This window comes from Protopterus annectens, chromosome 1.part1, assembly GCF_019279795.1.
Source record: "Protopterus annectens isolate FY-2018-M chromosome 1.part1, PAN1.0, whole genome shotgun sequence".
Taxonomy (NCBI): domain Eukaryota; kingdom Metazoa; phylum Chordata; order Ceratodontiformes; family Protopteridae; genus Protopterus; species Protopterus annectens.
The window spans coordinates 1,569,059,814-1,569,079,226 of NC_056726.1; positions in this window are offsets into that span (position 1 = coordinate 1,569,059,814).

Consider the following 19,413-nt stretch of genomic DNA (forward strand, 5'->3'; position numbering starts at 1 on the left):
TACCTAATGTGCCTACACTCCTTACCTGCACTATTCTTGCACACCTTACATTCTACCAGGACTCCATAATAGACACACCCAACCACTATAAGTGCACCCTTATGCTCACCTGTATCCATCACCCACCTACTAATTACACTTGTCATACCATCATAATCTTCATCCCAATACAGATACCATCATAATCTTCATCCCAATACACCCACCGTACTACCAGTCACCTGTTTCATTCAAACAAAAATATCCCTAAAATATGACAGGTTAATTACCAGATTTATAAAACTTATGTTTACTCCCCTATCTAAATTAGCCCTTAGTGGTGATATCCACCCTAACCCTGGTACTACCATTACCAACCCCTCACCTAAAAATCCGCCTAATAGCTGCTCTTTCTCGCAACTAACAGCCAGCAGAAAGCCATCTGACCTCCTCTTCATGTGTCTAAATATCAAAAGTATAACTAACAACACCCATGACCTAAATGCCAACATAGTTTTATACTCTCCTGATATTCTCATCCTGACCGAAACCTAGCTCAAACCTCACACCAAAAGTGAGGAAATGCTCCCAACAGGTTATAACATTCTTTGAGTAGATAGACTATCTAAGAAAGGGGGTGGTATGGCTCTAATGTTTAAACACCACCTCAACATCCAGAATCTTAACACATCTGCCCCCCCCCCCCCCACACACACACATTGGAAATGAAGAAATCCTGTATGCCAACCTCAAACTAAACCCAAATAAAACAATTAACATCATAGGATGCTACTTCCCATCTGGCCAAAACATCCCACCCCTGGAAAACCTCCTGAACTGGGCTAACCATTCTCTACCCCAGGAAACCATAATCCTAGGTGATTTTAATATAAACTGGCTATCTTTTAGTAACAATCATCCAGCTCACCACCTAAACCATCATGGTTTCTCCCAACTAATACAGTCACCTACCCGGATAAATAAAAACTCTTAACAAACATACTACTCTCGACTGGATATTAGTCAATAAAGACCGTCACTCATACTTAGCTGGCTGTCTACCAGACAGCCTTAGTGACCACACTCCAACATTCATTCTAAGACACCACCTAAATTGTGCTAAGTCTATCACCTATAGGCAAATCTGAAATAGGGTAAACTTTAACCCTCTCTCTCCTTTATCTCATCCCTTCAAAAATGTGACTGGACACCACAAAAGTACCTCAATCTGGATGAAGCCGTCCACTTCTTCAATAGCACCTTCCTAAACATCCTTAACATACATGCCCCCATGTGAAATGCCAGATTCAAAATACAGTACTCCCCTTGGCTACAAAAAAGCACCAGGGTACTAATGTAAATCAGAGAAGGCCTGGGGCACTGACGCTTAACAAAAAAACCCTCCTCTAGAAGTCATTCCTAGAGTTGCACAACAAGGTCAAAAAGCAAATAAAAGAAACTAAAACCCAATATTATCAGTCTGCCCTAAACTCCTCCCATCATAACTCTAAGCAGTTCTGGTCCACAATAAACTCCATTCTCCACTCATGTAAAGTAGGCACCCCACCCATCTATCACTCCCCCTTCCTCCAGCAGTATTGCTGACTCATTCTATAAACACTTTACTGAAACCATTCTGTCTTTGACTAAACAATACAACCCTCCACCCACCCTCCCCACATCAACACCAGAAACTCTGCCCACGGTCTTTTCTTTTTTGTCAGTACCTACCTCCTTTATAAAAAAACTTCTATTGAAAATTAGGCCTACAAAACTTGGAACTGACAATCTCCCTGCTGTTAGCAGCAGAAGCCCTAGCTTATCCAGTCTCTATCTTAATTAATCAGTCCTTATCAGAAAGCTATGTCACCACACTGTGGAAAATATCATTCCTCTTCATCAAGGTGGCTCCTCCACTGAACTTTCCAATTACAGCCCCATAGTCATCCTTTCTCCACTTTCCAAGATACTTGAGAAATGCATCCATTCTCAAGTCTTAGACTACCTCTTGGTTAATAACCTCCTCTCCAGCACCCAGCATGGCTTCATGCTGTACTACAGCACTACTACTGCCTTGCTCTCTTTCACTAACGCTATCCTTCATCATAAAAATAATGGCCTGTTCTCCTCTGCCATATTTCTGGATCTATCCAAGGCTTTTGACATGGTCTCACACAAACTACTAATCTCTGTTCTCACTAACCTATCCTTTTCCCAATCAGCTACTGATTGGTTTCACAGCTATCTAAATGCCTGCCAACAATCAGTTGGTTGGCATAATGACCTCTCATCAACTTTCTGTAACACTCTGTGTATCCCAAGGCTCCATCCTTGGTCCCCTACTATTCTCACTCTTCACCAATGATCTATTCACAGCCACCAAGCATGCTTCTCTTATACAGTATGCAGATGACTCCACCCTCATCTGCTCAGCCCCAACTATACCTGAACTCCACAAGATCACACAGGAAGCCTTTTTGTCTGTAGAAAGCTGGGCATCTAATGCCCAGTTATTGCACAGCCCAAGCAAGACTAAACTCTTTATCTTCCAACCAACTAAATCTAACCCATTTATCCCCCACTTTAATATTCTAGCTAAAGACAATACTGTCATCTCCCCAACAGAACACACCAAACTACTTGGTGTTGAGATTGATAACAATCTCAGATTTGACACTCACATTTCTCTTACCATAAAAAAGATTCACAAAAATTAGGTGCATTGTACAGAAACAAACAATTCCTCATTAAGACAACCAGAATTTCTGATGCCAATTCCCACTTAATCTCCACTTTCCTCTACACCTCTCCTATACATGCCTACCTTAGACAAACAGACGTAAACAAGCTCGAGGCTTGCTACAATAAAATTGTTAAGTTTGCCACTGGTACATCTTATCACAACCACCACTGTATCTCACTTAGAGAACTTGACTGGCTTGAACTCCCTCAACGTCTTCACCTGAATCAACTCTCTCTCACCCACAAGTCAGTAAACTATCCTGTTAAAGTCCCATCTTTTCAAAACCTTCTCCAGCCCTACTGCTCCAGTAGACCACTACACTTCATCAGCAAAAATCTACTTCTAGTGACCAAACCCAAGACCTCAGTGGGAGAAGTACTATTCTCCTGCATTACATCCAGATAATGGAACAATCCCCCCCTATAACCACACTGCCTTCTTGCAATCACTTCAAGAATGCACTAAAAACTCACTTACAAAGTCGTTTATGCCCATGCACCAATCCCGACTAGTAACCTTCCTTTTACCTCCCCTTCCTCTCCCCTCCCCTAGCCACCGTACCTCACACCGTCTGATCACTGCATTCCTTCCTCTGCAGGCTCTGGCTCACCCTTTACCCTCCCCTTCCCTCCTCACTCAATCTCTCAGACCTGTTATAACATGCTTAACTACCTCACTTCATCTCAACTCCAAATACATACCCAACTGACTTACACCCATCTTCCTCTCACTACCACATATACTACTCACTCAGTCTCCTCTCTTACTCCTGTATCTTCCCCTTCCAACCCATTAGCCCTTCTAGCTTGTTCCACCTTCGTGTGGTGCTTCTGCTTTGTATCTGCTTGAGTTTAGTGCAATATTTGTATATAAGATTTAGGTATATGAGTTTAGAACAGTGTCCGTTTGAGCTTAGTACTAACTGTATATACATCCTACCTTTATTCCTAGCCTTTAGCTAGATATTGGTATGTCTGTTCATTACTATGTTTCATATTGTATGTATAGCTAATGTTTGCTGCAGTATGTATTATTTGCTATTGTATGCATATTCAGTTGTTCTTCATGTACTCTTCTGCTCATTTATTGTTCTGTGGAGCTTTTCTCCCTTGGCTTCTGCTGAAAAAGAACCAGTGTCCAGTTGGAATTTCCTGGTAAACAGATGTAAATAAATAAAATAAAATAAAATAATAAATATTTCTCCCAGTAGCTAACCTCCAACAAAAACAACCCAAAATAGTTTTGGCACACTTCACCATCTCTCAACTCCTCACCCATGGGACCAAAGACAACACATCCCCTGACACCAATAAAACCCCATCCCAAATAGCAGAAGCTTTCAACACACACATTTTATAGACAGTACACTCATTTTACTCAATCCTTACAATAACCCCACAAACCCTCACCCCCATGCACAATCACAGCCCCCCCAAACTAATACAAATCACTCCTCCTCTTCTTCTTTTCTCCCACATGACACAGCTACAGATGACCAACATCTTCCTCTCCTTATTGTCCAACCGGTACCCACTCACCAAATATGTAGGTTACTCCTTAAATTAAAACTCTGTTCTCCCTCCATTGACAACCTCCCACCAAAGTACTTAAAACACACCGCTGATGCTATAGTTTACCCTATCAGTATACTCATCAACTGACCCATCTCAGAATTCTACATCCCCACCTGTGGAAACAATCCATAATAACCTCCTTACACAAAGGCAGTAAGTGCATTATACCAATTATTCATCCATCGCTATCCAATAGCTCCTATCCAAACTGTTAGAAAAATGCATACATAAACATCTACTTAATCATACTACAAAACAATTTACTTACCCACACCCAACATGGTTTCAGACTTTCGCATAGTACCACTACTGCATTCATTTCCTTCACAGATACTGCCAACAAAGCCAGGGATTCCAGAATACTAACCGCTATAATACCTCTTGATCTATCCAAGGCCTTTGATACTGTTTCCCACCCAATATTGCTACAAAAACTCTACCCTTGGACTATCCCCCATAACTCAACAATGGTCCAATAGCTATTTAGCTACTTTAACAGGCAGACAACAATGTGTAAAATGGCAGGGAGCTCTCTCCAGCTATCTACCTAATAGGACTGGAGTTCCTCAGAGATCTATTCTAGGACCGTTACTTTTTAACATCTTCATTAACAACCTCACACCACCTTCCACCAAAGCTCCCTACTACAATATGCTGATGATTGTTTTGTCATCTCCTCCTCCAACAATATAAAAGACCTTCTGCATCTAACCCAAACTGCCCTCACATCCATAGAGTCCTGGCTAAACAACGCACAGCTCCTAATGAAACCAAATGAAACCAGACTCCTCCTTTTTACACCCAGTCTCTCAGCTGACTTTAAGATCTTTTCTCTAAACAACACTTAAATAGAAGTTGTTTCTGAAGCCAAACTACTAGGAACGACCATAGACGATATGCTTTCCTTTGATCTACATATCCACAATCCAAATAAAAAAACTCACTGCAAACTAGGCATGCTCTACCGGCACAAAAACTTCATGAATTCAACCACCAAAACCACACTGGCCACTACTTACCTGCTCCCCTCTCTCCTCTACAGTGCGGCCATTCTGACAAACATTTAGATTACCCTAAAAAACAAACTTGAATCCTGCTATAATAAAATTTCTAAAGTTGCTATAAATTGCACCCCATAATGCACATCACTGCACAGCTTTCAGTGCCCTTAAATGACTCAAGCTTACACTCCTCCTAGACCACTTACAACTCAATATGGCACACAGAGTTATATATCAACCCCATAACTGCCCAGCACTTAACCCACTTTTCTAAACCTACATACTCACCAGGGCCCTCCGATCTGAAGACAAGCAACTAGTAACCTTTCACAGACAAAAAAAAAAAAGCTGGACAGTGTCACTACTCCTACACTGTAGCTAAACTCTGGAATGCCTTATGAGCAAAAATCAGCACTATAACAAACCACAAGAATTTTAAACTTGTGCTAAAAAACACTTCCTAGATACAGGCATCAGCCCCATTCCAAAATGATTTAGTTACCCATTATTAACCTCTTCACTACTTTCCCCTCATTTATTCTTCTATACCCCCCACCCGCCATTTCATATTCTACTTTACACTACCATGCCCCCCCCCCCCCACAAAGGACACAGCACCCAGACTTATTCAAACGATTAAGAACTTGATATATAACTACACATACTAAGCTCCCCCCATTTCTCCCTGTAAATTAGCTTCTAGTCTTACTGTTGTATATTAGCTAACTAACCTTTTTTAACCTCTTTTTCTAAAAGTATACCTGCAGTCTCCCTGGGGGCCATAATCGAATCTCCAGCTGACACAAGCATCCTCCAAAAGGGTCTCACAGAGACGGATGCTTGGTGCCAGAGCCACGGCCTCAAGCTAAATGCTAAAAAGTGCATAGTCATCCCCTTTGGGAAAAACAAGGTGCCCACAAATTACCACATAGGTGGTAATCCATTAATCTGGAAGAAGTAATTAGAGATTTGGGGACCAACGTAGATAGTAATCTCTCCTTTGATAATCACGTTGCCAAAGTGGTTAGAAAGACCTTCTATATAGCCCACCTTATCATGAAAAGGTTCGCATCTAGATCAAGGGAGGTCATTGTGCCCCTCTACTCGTCACTCATCAGGCCCATAATTGAATACAATGCCCCTTTTGGGATGCACCTTACCCGACACCTGCAGCAACTGGAGAGACCCCAAAAGTACCTCACCAAGAGGATCATGAGCTACAAACAGATGTCCTATGCAGCTTGACTAAAGAAACTCCAGCTCTACTCAGTTGCTTACCGCCTACTCAGAGGCGATCTATGCCTGACGTACAAAGCCATGTCAAACCCAGAATTAATGGACATGCTCCACCTCAAAAAATCCAAGTCCCTTAGAGCTACACGCTCCAGGGACCTAAACCTCAGCACAAAAATAAATAGGACATGCTGGAGGGACAGATTCATTTCCCAGAGACTCCCCTCGCTCTGGAATAGAATCCCAATTCATGTTAGACATAGCCCCTCGCTGACCCTCTTCAAGCGAAATCTGGACGCATGGATGGGAAATCGCAAATTCACCCCTGGGATCTCTTCTGTGTCCCTGCTAGACAGAGGCACAGTAAACTAATCTTAAAAGGGTGCCTTCTGTGACCTACTTTACAGAGGCACAGTAGGCTAATCTAATAGGGAGGCGGAAGCCAAATACACTCTGGCTAGGCTTATAAATGCCCTAGGGCAGATAGCCTAGTATCTACCTATGAACCTATGAACCTATGAACCTAACAATCTTTACAATTGACAACAAACTACATAAACTTTCATAATGTATACCAAAAGTCTACCTAAAATGATTGTAATACAGTAGATAAACTAAGTGCATTAACTTATATCTTTGTAGTTCTTGTTTGCAAAAATTATGTTGTAAATGTAAACCAACTGTCTGTATATCAATAGGTCTACCTTGTAACTTTATTAGAAGCTACATTTATTTATTTATTTGTTTGTTTTACATTTGTTGACTGTGAAAGTCCAACTGGATTCATATCCATTTTCAGTGGCGGCCCTGGGAGAAAAGATCCAGAAATACAAGTTATGTTAACAGATACAAATAGAAAGAGTACAATTCCCACATGTATAGTTAATTATCTCAGTTCTTTTCATTTTTGTCAATGTTTTAATTGGCCTCCACTGAAAATGGGTTCCTGACCTTTCCCGGTGAACAAATGTCAAATAAATAAATATATATATATATATATATATATATATATATATATATATGGGTCTACTTCAGATTGCCGATGTTTTAAAATGTCGACATCCATATGGCCGACACCATATGCCAACAGTCTGAAATGCTGACAACCTGAAATAGTAGTGCAAACTACTATAAACAGTGTTGGACACCCCTGCACCCCCCATATGGGGAGTTGTGCCCCCACGCCCCCCGCTACTTAAATATTCTCACTCCGAGATTGCACTACAGTGCAGGAAAGAGGAATCTCCCAGTTCTGGACTGTAGCGGGATCTCCGCTATCATTTGTCAGCCTTTCAAATGTTCGATCATATGGTGTCGGCCATATGGGTGTCGAACATTTGAAAGTTCGATCAAATGAAGGGCTCCTGTATATATATATATATATATATGTATATATATATATATATATATATATATATATATATATATATATATATATATATATATATGTTTATTTTTTTACTATGACTCCATGAATTATATGTTGTCTTCTTGCAACCCTCTGTTGCTGGTGGTAGAAATATAGCTCTGAACTCCTGTTTTGATTTAGCTATGTTAAACTCAAATGATTTTTTAGGAGTTGCGCTTACTCTGTTTTCTGCAAGCTTCTGTTGATGTTTAGGTATAATTGGTTTTATTTTATTACATTCTTCTATCAGACTGTTTAGGGACTGACATTCACAATTTCATTCAACAGGCCACTGCACAAGTCTACAGCTCTTTACAAAATATACGTCTTCCTTAAACAACTTTTTTAAGACTTACTTGTCAATTTTTAAGCTTGGAGAGTTATTCAAGACAGAGCTTTCTGTTTTCTGGGAGAGCTCAGATACTGTACTTTACTTAAGTGATTAGCTAAGAGTGCCAAACTGCCAACCCTGCCATAATTAAACTGACTAGGGGATGTAACACTTTCATTAATACCAGTTCAGCACATAGTTTGTCTGCTTTGTACAAAATTCCACCAGTGAGACCTTTACTTACAACTCTACATTCTGTCTTTTCAGTTTCATTTTATTTATTTTTTAATTTTATTTAACATTTGTTAACCGGGGTAGTCTGACTGGGACAGGGCCCATTTTCAGCAGAAGGCCCAGGGAGAAACATGTCTTTGGAATGTGGGAGGAAAACGGAGCACCCGGAGGAAACCGGTGAGAATGCAGGGAGGACATGCAGACTCTGCACAGAAAGCACCCCAGCTGAGAATCAAACTGGAGAACCTCCTGCTGTGAGATGACAATGCTAACCCGCTGCACCACTGCGCTGCATATTTGGATCATTGATTGCAATTCATTTTTATAATTCTTTCAAGTATTACATGTTCTCCATCAATGTCACTCTCCCTTTATTTTTTATGTGGCTCTAGCTGATTTTTCTATATATTTTTTCCTTATTTAAGTCTAAGTACCTCTCTCCTCTTGATATCAAATATTTCATACAGAATCATAACTGTCATATTCAATGTCATTACATGTATTTTTCTAATGTCTTCTTCTGCAGAAGCTGTATCCAGACTCACCTCTATAATTCTCATAAAACAGCATAAGTAAATAAAAAAAAATTTAACCTTAAAAAATATTTTTTGCAATAAAACCTAGCAGTTCAGAAACTGCTTAGTGATGATTCATAAAGCACTTGTCTTCTGTAATCAAACTATGGAATCCATATTGGTAAAATTCCTCCTGCTGGGAATGTAAAAGTGAAAGGGCAATATTAGCTCTTATCTGGGATTCAAACCCAAGATTTACAGTATGCCATGATGGTGTCTGTGCCACTGGTCCAACAAAAGTTTTTGGCTCAGCAGATGTTGAGTGTTCCCTTTAAAGCCTTATCCTTTTGGCTTTGAAACTCTCATCAGAACTACTGATAAAATGAATTTTGTGTTAACTTAACACTCCAGCATTCATAGTACTTACACTAAGGACTTCTACTCCCAAACAAACCACATTATCCTAACGTCTTCCCTCACCTCTTTCCATACTAATAACTCGTCACACACAAAATCTCCTAAAAGCTATGTAATTATAGACCCATAAGTCTGACCAGCCTCATCTGTAAAGCCATGAAACGTATCATCATGGACCTCATAAATAAAGACATAGGCGACCTCCAAATCCTGGATCCGACCCAATTCGGGTTCGTCAAGGGCAGATCCTGCCTGTTAAACCTGGTGGATTTCTTTGAAAGTGTGACTAGGGACATTGATAAGGGCAAATCTGTGCACACAACATACCTCGACTTGGTCAAGACGTTCGACACAATCCCACACTCAGGCATTACTAATAAAGTTAGCAAACTGAATGTAAACTCCTTTATTGTAAGTTGAGTTGCCAACTGGCTCACAAACCAGTCACACACTATCAAAGTGGGTGACTCCACATCAACCAACAGACCTGTCACCAGTGGGGTGCCACAAGGGTCAGTGCTGGGCCCCCTAATGTTTGGTTTATACTTCTCAGAAGTTCAGGCTAAAACTAAAGGACTGTGGCTGACTAAGTTTGTGGATGACTGCAAACTGGGTGCAATTATTGAATCCCCACATGGTGTCAATATACTTCAGGAGAGTCTTACAAAGACCAGCGACTGGTGTCTTAGTCATGATCTCAAATCGAATGCAAAGAAATGCATCATCATTCCCTTTGGTAAAAACAGTGCCATTTCACGCTATCAAATTAACAATACCCAGTGTACCTACGAAGTGGTAAGGGATCTGGGATCACAAGTAGACTGCGACCACCATGTGTCTACTGTAGTAAGGAAGGCTTTCTGTGTAGCACACTTGATTAGCAAAGGCATCCCCTCTAGAGCAAAGGCGGTTATAACCCCTCTTTTCTCATCACTAATCAGACCCATCATTGACTATAATGCTGCTTTTGGCATGTACTGTACACCTCACCTGCAGCAACTGGAGACACCTCAGAGACTTCTAACAAAGAAGATCAAGGGACTCCAGCATGTGCCTTACACAGACTGACTAAAGCCCCTGACACTATTCTCAGTATCGTATAGACTTCTTAGGGGAGACTTATTCCTGGCTTACAGAGCGATCTCCAACCAAAACCTCATGAATTTGCTGCACATCTGTAAATCAAATGGGACTAGAGCTACCCGTTCCAGGGACCTAAATATGACCTGCTGCTAGAATAGGATGTGCTGGAGGGACAAATTTGTCTCCCAAATACTGTTGCATCTTTGGAATAGGCTGCCAATTCATATGAAGCAGAGAACCTCTATGACACTGTTCAAAAGGAATCTGGACAAGTGGATAGGGCACCATAAATTCATACTGGGGATAACCCCTACAACCCTCCCTCACATGGGCAGTCATTACTAAAAACAATCCTGGGTATTGACTAGAGGATCTATGGTATTACATTGGGATGAAATGGCTAGGCTTGAAATGATCTCAAGGTCGATAGCCTAGCATCCTCCCATGAGCCTAAGAAATATAGTCACAAACCCAAATACTCTGTCCCTGACACAACATCTGCCAAATCATTAACCTCATCCAGACCTCTCAACCTTTCAGTGCAAGAAAACTGGACAAAGCCAAAAAATAATGGGGTGACAAAGGCTGAAAAATAGGGACAGATTTTAAATAATCGCTCCTATAAACTTAAAAATATTGCTGGAATAACATGTTTTGCATTATTAAGTATTTTCTGAAGGGTATGAAGTCTAAAACTCAAATATCTGTCATTATCTACTATTATTTAGTGACTTTATTCAATGATTTGTCAGAAAATGGCAAGTTTTATGAGGAACAGGCCAAAAATATGAGGCAAAAATCTGGACATTCTCCGAAAATCTGGATAGTTGAGAGATATAACCCCCCCCCCCCCACGATGATATTCACCCAAACCCAGACCCCCCTACTCATTCCCCTTCTCTCTCCCATAATCATTCTATCATCACCTTTTCTCAATTTAATAGCTGTCATTCAAACAATAACCCCACCTCCATGCTTTTCCCTCATCACATGAACTGTCAATGAATAAGCAATAAAATTCACAAGCTACATGCTTGGTTTACACTGCACAACCCTGATATTTTAATTTTAACTGAAACTTGACTAAGGCCTGACATTAAGAATGATGAAAAACTCCATGCTGAAGATAACATCTTGTGACTAGACAGATCACACAAAAACACTGGAGACATAGCAGTTCTATATAATAATTTACTGGTACCCTCACCATAAGCAATCTGCCCACCCTCGTTCAACAATTCTGAAATACTTCTTCCCCTCTTAAAAATCAGTGATCACAACAATATCTGTCTTCTAACTGTTTACATTCCCCTGGGCAACAGCAACTCAACTTTAGAGGCTTTTCTGTCTTGGCTATCTACAAATATCAATCAAGAAGCCAAAGATAATCACAAGGCATTTTTAGTTATGTTCATAATCTCAAAACATAATGCAGTAATGCATTGAGCTGATTGTGAACAATGTTGCCTACAATGAGATATAGTTAACCTTTTACTTCTCTTTTGGCTGTTCCCGTTAGGGGTTGTCACAGCGAATTATCTGTTTCCATTTCTTCCTGTCCTCTGCATCTTGCTCTGTCACACCAACCACCTGCATGTCCTCTCTCACCATATCCATAAACCTTATCTTAGGCCTTCCTCTTTTCCTCTTACCTGGCAGCTCCATCCTTAGCATCCTTTTCCCAATATACCCAGCATCCCTCCTTAGTACATGTCCAAATCAACCCAATCTCGCCTCTCTGGCTTTGTCTCCAAACTGTCCAACCTGAGCTGACCCTCTAATATACTGATTCTTAATCCTGTCCATCTTTGTCACACCCAGTGCAAATCGTAACATATTTAACTCTGCCACATCCAGCTCTGACTCCTGCCTTTTTGTCAATGCCACCATCTCCAACCCATATAACATAGCTGGTTTCACTACCCTCTTGTAGACCTTCCCTAACCTACTGGTTGATAAATTTAGCTCTAACTTTACCCCTTTCTCCCTTCCATATCTCTTTCAAGATATACCTGAAACTCGTTTGCTTCCAGCTATCACACAAGACCAAGTCCTAAAAGTGCTATCAAAAGCTAAAAATACAGCATCAGCAGGTCCTGACAATCTCCACGGTTGTTACTAAATAGCATGAAGTACAGTTTATCCAACCCCTAACAACACTGTTCAACCACAGCCTCCATAAAGGTTTTGTACCAAGCAAATGGAGAACAGCTACTGTCATTTCCCTGCATAAGGGAGGAACTTTAATACACCCAAGCAATTACAGACCCATAAGTCTGACTAGCCTCATATGCAAAACCATGGAAATATTTATCATGGAATTAACATTCCAGCATTAGACCTCTCTCAGTTTGGATTCATCAAGGGCAGGCATGCTTACTCAACCTGTTGGATTTTTTTGAAAAGGACACCAAAGCAATGGATAAAGACAGAATAGTACATACTGCATACCCTGACCTGGCAAAAACTTATGTCATAATTCCCCACTTGGGCATAGTAGACAAGCTAAATAAACTGGGAATAAACCCCTATGTCACCCGCTCAATTGTCAACTGATGCACAGATAGGATGCAGCTAATCAAAACAGGGGAAACAAAGAGACCAGTCACCAGTGAGATCTCCCAGGATTTTGTGCCGGGAACTCTTCTGTTTGGCATCTACTTTTTTTAAGTAAACGTCAATACCAAAAGGCTCTGACTGATTAAGTCTGCAGATGATTGCAAGCTAGGAGCAGTCATTGAATCCCCAAATGAATCTGTCATCCTGGAGGAAGGTTTGCTTCCAATAAATAACTGGTATCAAAATCATGGTCTGAAACTAAATGCCAAAAAAATGCATTATTATACCCTTTGGGAAGTCATCTACCCCAGTGAACTACCACATTGACAATATGCCCCTAACAGTTGACCCAATTGTTTGGTATTTGGGACCTTATGTGGACAGTGACCTAACTTTTGACCAAAATGTGTCTATTGTTGTAAGAAAGTCTTTCTATACTGTACAGCTTATGAGCAAAGGGATTGTGTCTAGATCTGGGGCTGTCATTGTCCCCCTTTACTCCACCCTCATCAAGCCAATCATTGAATATAATGCCCCCTTTGGCAAGTATCTGTCCAGACACATGCAACAACTGAAATGCTCATGGAAATACCTTGCTAAAGGGATGCAAGGCCTAAACGATATGTCCTGCATGGACTGATGCAAAGCACTGTCACTATAATTGGTATCCTACAGACTGCTAAAAGGTGATCTGTGTCTGGCATACAAGGGATTCTCCAGTTCATTACTAATGGCTTTACTGCACATCAGCAGTAAAGGAATACTCATTCTAGGGATCTAAACCTCTTCTGCAACATCAACAGAGTGGTTTGGAGGGACAGGTATACTTCGTAGAGGATGCTGCTGCTATGTAACAAACTCCCTATCCACATAAAATAAAGTTCATCCCTGTCCATTTTCAAGCACAGCTTAGATCTATAGGTTCATAAGTTCATAGGTGTTTACTAGGCTAATGACCACAAGGGCCTTTTTAAGCCTAACCATGCATCCCAAATCTCTGGCAAGTTCTGATACCCTTGGTAAGTGTAAGTATGGGCCTGGGAGATTAACCATTTACAGGTTACCTGTTTGCATTAGAGACATAGGTGCCAAACCAGGAATGAATTTCTGGTTTCCCATCCAATTGTCCAAGTTGCACTTGAATTGGTTTAGGGAGAAACTCTGCTTCACATGGATCGTGAGTCTGTTCCATAGATGGGGTAGTCTCTAGGATACATACCTATCTCTCCAGCAGGTCCTGTTTATATCACAGGCAAGGTTTAAGTCTTTAGAGTGGGTAATTCTGGTACTGTTTGTTTTGTGGATATGCAGGAGGTCTATCAGAGTGGGGTCTGACAATGCCCTGAATGCCATGTAGAGATCTCCTCTCAAAAGCCTGTAGGAGACAGAATACAGGGATAGGGCCTTGAGGCAGTCTGCATAGGACATATTACTTATGCCATATATTCCTTTAGTTAGGAACCTCTGTGGATGTTCCAGTATTTGGATATGCCTGGTTAGGTACATAACAAAGAGGGCATTGTACTCAATGATAGGTTTGATGAATGCTGAATACAGTGGAACAATGACTTCCTTGGACTTAGATGCCATGCCTTTGTTTATAAGTTGTGTAACATCGAATGATTTCCTCACCACTGTAGACACGTGATGATCAAAAGGCTAGACTACTATCTATGTGTCCCTAAGTCGCTGACTACTGGGTCATCTCTAAGGGGTTTGTTGCCAATATGATAGTTACCTGAGGTGGATGAGTTCCCGAAGGATACTATTATGCTTTTCTTGGCATTTAGGTTAAGCTTATGGCTCTAGTTGTTTGTCTGTGTCAGCCCCTACTGGAGAACATTTCTGTCAGTTTGGGATTCAATGACAGTTCCTAATTTGCAATCATCTATACATTTAGTGAACCAGAGACCACTGACATTGGCCTTGATTTCTGAGAGGTAAATGCCAAAAAGGAGCGGTCCAAGGACTGATCCCTGAGGTACTCCACTTGTGACTGGCCTTTTTGTAGAGGTGGACGTCTCAATTCTAATTTCCTGGGTCCTGTCTGTGAGACAATTGGCTATCCACTGGGTGACATATGGGTTTTACGTAACGTCTTGAGTTTATCAACAATGCCTGAGTGGAGTATTGTGTCAAATGCCTTGGCCAGGTCAAGGTAGGTAGTGTGAATGATTTTTGCCCTCATCCATTGCTTTGGTGACCTTCTCAAAGAAGTCCACCAGGTTCAGTAGGCATGATTTGCCCTTGACGAAACCAAACTGGGTTGGGTCCAGTGTCTAGAGGTTTACTATATCTCTGTTGATCATCTCCATGATAATTCTTTCCATGGCTTTACATATAAGACTAGTGAGACTTATGAGTCTGTAGTTTCCAGGGTCTGTAGATGGCCCACCTTTGTGCAGAGGGATGACTGTTGTTTTTCTCCATTCATGAGGCATGAAATCTGTTTGGAAGTTACAGTTAAATAATAATTCCAGAAGCTCTACTAGGACATGATTTAGAAGGCATGCTGGGATATTGTCTGGGCCCATTGATGCAGTGTTCTTGGTCTTGGAGAGAGCATTAAGGACCTGTTCCCTAGTGATAGTAGGGGAAGTAATATTTGATGACATTTCCTGAGGGAAGTTTGAGGGGGAGAGAGGAGTAAAGATGGAGCTGAATTTATCAGCCAGGAGGTTTGCTATAACTTCTGGCTCAGTATAGGTGGCTCCATTTACAATGAGCTCTGCACACAATCGTGCATTGCCTTTGAGGTTGTGGATGTGGCTAAAGAATGCTTTATGGTTGTCTTGTCCTTGGCCTGGGAGGCCAAACTTACCTCATATTTGGCTTTGGTAGACTTTATTTGTCCTGAGATATTTGTTTAGTTTGATGAAAGTGCTTTTATCCCGCTGGGTGCTGCACCTCCTAATTCTTTCTATGATTTTCTTCCTCCTGTTATATATCAGATACAGCTATTAACATGCTTATACAGGGTTTCTGTCAACAGTTCTGCGTAGGCAGAATTGTTCTCAGGGTATATAGGGGCTTGAAATTTCACTAGGTTTTCACTTAATATCAGGAGTTTAGCCTTAGAATAGTCCCCGAATATTCCCGGTTTAGCTTGGGGTCTAGGTTTTATTTTTACTTCAAAGAAAACAGTGTAAGAAACTTCTCTGTGTGGAAGATTTTCAGTCCATATATTTCTAGTTAATCACTGTATATTAATCAGATCAGACAAAAGTAGTAGAAGTAGCGAATGTAAACTCGTCAAGTCAAAAAGTAATAATAGAAAATATATAATTCTACAGCATTACTAAGTATTCGAAAGTAATCCAAGCAAGGCAGGCAGTCTGTTTCCAGTCGAAAATCCTTTATTAAGTACACAGACAAGCGATCCAAGTAAAACAAAAATAGAGTAATAATTTCCTCACAAGCTTTCTAAATATACATATACTTTTTATCAGGCATGGGAGTGGTTTATTGTGCTGTAAAACAAAGTGTTATTGGTACACATGTTAAATTCACATCCCTTCCCCCATCAGTGTGACATTCGAGCTGGTCCTGCCCTACCTAGTAGCTGTCATAATAATATATAGCCCTAATGTACTTTAATGGTACATCTTATTTAACCACATTATTAAGTAGATTATTAAGTCTCTGATTTTATACTTCAACTACCCGAATATAGACTGGGATCACTACTCAAGCCCCAACACTCTAGCCCAAAGGTTCCTAGAGTTCATAAACTCAAATGCCATGGAACAACTAGTCACCATCCCCACAAGAGGAGAAAACATACTAGATCTCATCATCACGAACATGGGGTCACAATGTTCAACTCCGGAAGTATACCCCTCACTGGTGAGATCAGACCATAAACTAATCTCACTAAAAGTCCACATCCCGCCCCCACCTGAGATAAAAAAGACCACAGTGAAGAACTTCTCAAAAGCCGACTTCACACTTCTAAAGACTGGTGTGGTCTCTTTTAAGGCCCCCGAGCCTGCGGAAACCATTACTCAAGCCACTGAATCACTTACAAATGCCTTCTACCAGCACCTACAGGACTGCATGGATCAGGCAATCCCAAACAAAACAAAGACTCTTTGTACCAAAGGCAAGCGTCCAGTCTGGTGGACCCCAGCCATAAACAAGCTCTACAACAAAAGGAGGAAGCTACTACAAGATAGAGCAAAATCCTTAAAAGGGAAAACACCTTTGATCATTATAAGTAAAAACTAAGATCTCTCATAAAATCATCCAAGGCAAATTTTGAGAGAAAAGTCGCTAAGGACTCAAAAGACAATCATAAGGCCTTCTTTAGCTATGTTAGAAACCTGGGAGGAAACTCCCAGATATGCTCAGAATTAGTTCAAAATGATGTAAAAATTACTGAACCTACAGACATTGCCAACATACTGGCTGACAGGTTCAGTGCAAACTTCTCCCCCCCTCCACCCCAAAAGGTGAGATATCTATACCAGAGGATTGTAGCCCCCCAAACATCTCCAACGCTCAGGTGAGAACTGCTCTCTCCAAGGCAAAAAACACAGCATCCATGGGACCAGATGGTGTCCCCGGTCGTGTGCTCCACAAACTCAATGAGGAATTAAACCTGCAGTTAGGGCAGCTGTTTAATCTTAGCCTCACCTCAGGATACGTGCCTAAGGAGTGGCGTACGGCAACTGTGGTCCCACTTCACAAAGGCGGTGCCTCCACCGACCCTGGAAATTACCGTCCCATCAGCTTAACAAGCCTGATCTGCAAAGCTATGGAGAGGATCACAATGGAACTCATAAATAAAGACATAGGGGACTTGCAGACTTTGGATCCGACCCAGTTTGGCTTTGTCAAAGGCAGATCATGCCTTTTAAACTTGGTTGACTTTTACAAAACAGTCACCAAGGCCATTGATGAGGGAAAGGCAGTCCACACAGCCTACCTCAACCTGGCAAAGGCTTTCGACACAATACCCCACTCAGGTATCATTGAAAAACTCATCAGCTTAAATGTAAACCCATACGTCATAAGATGGGTTGCAAACTGGCTAAGTGACAGAACCCACAGGGTCAGAGTTGCTGGCGCCATGTCAGACTCAAAGCCTGTCACAAGTGGTGTCCCACAGGGCTCAGTCCTGGGCCCACTCCTGTTCGGCATCTACTTTTCAGAAGTACAAGCAAACACAGGAGGATTATGGCTGACAAAATTTGCAGATGACTGCAAACTGGGCGCCATAGTTGAGAACACATCTGACACAGATATCCTTCAGAAGGGTCTTATAGAAACGGATAACTGGTGCCAGAGCCATGGCCTAAAGTTAAACGCCAAAAAATGCATAGTCATACCCTTCGGGAAAAACAAGGTTACCCCTAGCTACCATATAGGTGGCAACCCACTAAGCACAGAAGAGGTTATCAGGGATCTGGGGACCCAGGTTGACAGTAACCTTTTGTTTGACACTCACGTTGCCAAAGTAGTTAGGAAGACCTTCTACATTGCCCACCTGATCATGAAGGGATTCACATCTAGATCAAGGGAAGTCATCATCCCCCTGTACTCATCACTCATCAGACCAATGATTGAGTACAATGCCCCATTCAGAATGTATCTGACACAACACCTGCAGCAACTGGAAAGGCCCCAAAAGTTCCTCACCAAAAGGATAAAGGGTCTCAAAAATATGTCCTATGCTGCCCGACTGAAGGAACTCCAGCTCTATTCAGTCACTTACCATCTGCTCAGAGGTGACCTGTGCCTGACATACAAGGCCATGTCCAACCCAGAATTGATGAACATGCTTCACCTCAAAAAATCTAGATCCCTCAGAACTACAAGGGCGGGAGACTTAAACCTCGACACGGTTATTAATAGGACATGTTGGAGGGACAGATTCATCACCCAGAGACTCCCTATGCTGTGGAACAAAATCCCGGTACATGTGAGGCAGAGCACCTCGCTGGCTTTGTACAAGAGAAATCTTGACCAATGGATGGGAGATCGCAGATATACCCCAGGGATTATCTCAGTGTCACTGCTTGACAGAGGCACAGCAAAATAATGGGCATAGTATCCTCCAAACTAAAGGGGTGGCGAAAGCCACAAAACTCTGGGCTAGGCTTATAAATGCCCTTGGGCAGATAGCCTAGTATGAACCTATGAACCTATGAACCTATGAACAATATACTACATGGCTGGAAATATATCAACCTTAGTTTATTTTGTGATCAAAAATTATATATAAATATATACATATACATTTTGCATGTAAAAATCAGTTTCTGTTTTCATAACCTATTGTTAACAAAGATCACTTTCGTCCTTCTAGACTTCTTCAGGTCTGTGTACAAGAAC